Genomic DNA, 2331 nt, shown 5'->3' with positions numbered 1-2331 from the left:
TANTACTAGAGNATATTATATTCTCTAATACTAAAGGTTCTGGATCTCCAGAAACCACTATAGCACTAATTGGTCAGTATAGATTGAGTCCTGGAGGTGAACTTGTCATCTAGATCAGGATTTTAACTGCCGTGATCTTGCAAATAGATAATCACTGCTTCTTGAGTTCAAGATTNCAATAGCCACATTGTGTCCAGAGGACAGCATTTCACAGCTCTCCTATTTTCTGAGTTTTACATTTAATCTGNACCTATTCCATGACATTTTCTGAGACCTGAGATTGAGATATAAGCTAGATGTTCCANATTAACTTAAGTACTCAGGTCTGAGTGTGTCATCATTCTGACTAGTCATGTATTTCTCCATTGACTTCTGATTAATTGAAAAACAACCTTTAATGACCAAAGTAGACAAGAAATAGAGAAACCAAATGCCTGGACATTTGTATGATTACAAATGGTTGATTTATCCAGCTTTAGTCCCTTATTAGCAGTTACTTTATCCATATTAACTTGATTCTATCATGTTCTGTGTCCACAATGTGTCTTCTATTCATCAATACAGTCCTACTATCAAGTTTTATTGAGAATCTAAGATCAGTTGCAATAGCCTGTATTATTTTGATATCCTCATATTCAGATAATTTTCCTAGGAGACAGATTATATCAGGTACATCATAGCATCCTGAGAAGCGGTAGGATCCTCAGGAACCTTCCATCAGAAGAAANTCAGAAAATCACTTTCCTTATTACTAATGTCCTTTGAGGTAAAATAAAGTTGAAAACACAGAGTTTGAATACAGTCCTGTTTTACTGATTATCCAGGGGTTCTATTCTAGTTAACAGTGTTATTTTGCCTACTCTCAGAATTTCCACAGTTTCACCATAATTTTTACTCTGGGTGGAATACCATGAAGAATTACTATTTCAATATTTACATGTATTCAGGAGTCATTCTTTTTCATGTCTTGTTTATGCATCAGCCATTAGACCACCTGGATTCAGCTTCTCTANTGTTTCTAGGAGACACAGTCTNCNTNAGGGTTTTACTTCTCTGAACAGACATCATGACCAAGGCAAGTCTTATAAGGACAACATTTATTTGGGCCTGGCTTGCAGGTTCCCAGATTCAGTCTGTTATCATCAAGGCAGTAACATGGCAGCATCCAGTCAGGCATGGTTTGGGAGGATCTGAAAGTTCTACTTCTTCATTTGAAAGCTGCTAGCAGAATACTGAATTCAAGGAATCTAAGATGAAGGCCTTAAAGCCATACGCACAATGTCCCACCTACTCCAACAAGGCCACACTTCATAGTGCCACACTCTGGGCTGAGCATATATAAACCATCACACTATCTAAAAGCAAATCTCAAGTTTCTCTGGCTCTTATAATATTTCTACCCACTCTGCAATGATTCCTATGAAATAGATGCAGAAAGTGTGTTGTTGTTGGATAATTTAGGACTGGTCACCACATAATCTCCTAATATCAGCATTTTGATAATTTATGGAGTATTTTTGGAATGATAACATCTGTTGCTAAGGGAATTGCACATCAAATATCTAAACCATATCAATTAAACAAATTTATTTATGTATGAATAGATGTAATAAGAAGACACGAATCAGAGAAAGAGCAAGCAGTGTATGTGGATTTGTATGAATGGAGGAAAAAGTAGTGACAAACAGTATGTGGCTATGTTATGACTTTTAAAAGGTAAGAAAATGAGTATTATTTATCCCAACCTATTTCTTCCACATAATTCAAGACTAAAGAGATGACAAAACTTACCGAAATACGAAAAGAGATAAATATTTCAATAAGAAAAAGTGCATTGATTATGCACCATTACTCCCTTTTGGAAATCTGTCCCTCCTCTAAGAATTGAAAAGCATTACCTATCCAGGTGGGGAATCTCAGTGAGGCCTGTACAGTTCAGATGGTGTTGAAATTTTAGAGATATTCAATATAATATATCTTAACATACTAATACTGTATTTGTTAGTTCAAGTAAGCAAAATTTTCCATTTATAAGGCTACCAAATTACTTCAGTTTTCAATGGAAACCTGCATTCAAATTGCAAGTATTTAACATTTTCTTTTTTTTTAATTAGGTAATTTCCTCAATTACATTTCCAATGCTATCCAAAAAGTCCCCAATACACTCCCCCCTCCAGTCCCCCACCCAACCACCCCCACCCCTTGGCCCTGGCATTCCCCTGTACTGGGGCATATAAAGTTGGCAAGTCCAATGGGCCTCTCTTTCCAGTGATGGCCTACTATGCCATCTTTTGATACAAATGCAGCTAGAGACAAGAGCTCTGGGGTACT

Source organism: Mus caroli, unplaced genomic scaffold (genome assembly GCF_900094665.2).
Source record: "Mus caroli unplaced genomic scaffold, CAROLI_EIJ_v1.1 scaffold_22819_1, whole genome shotgun sequence".
NCBI lineage: Eukaryota > Metazoa > Chordata > Mammalia > Rodentia > Muridae > Mus > Mus caroli.
Note: the sequence above shows the minus strand (reverse complement) of the source record.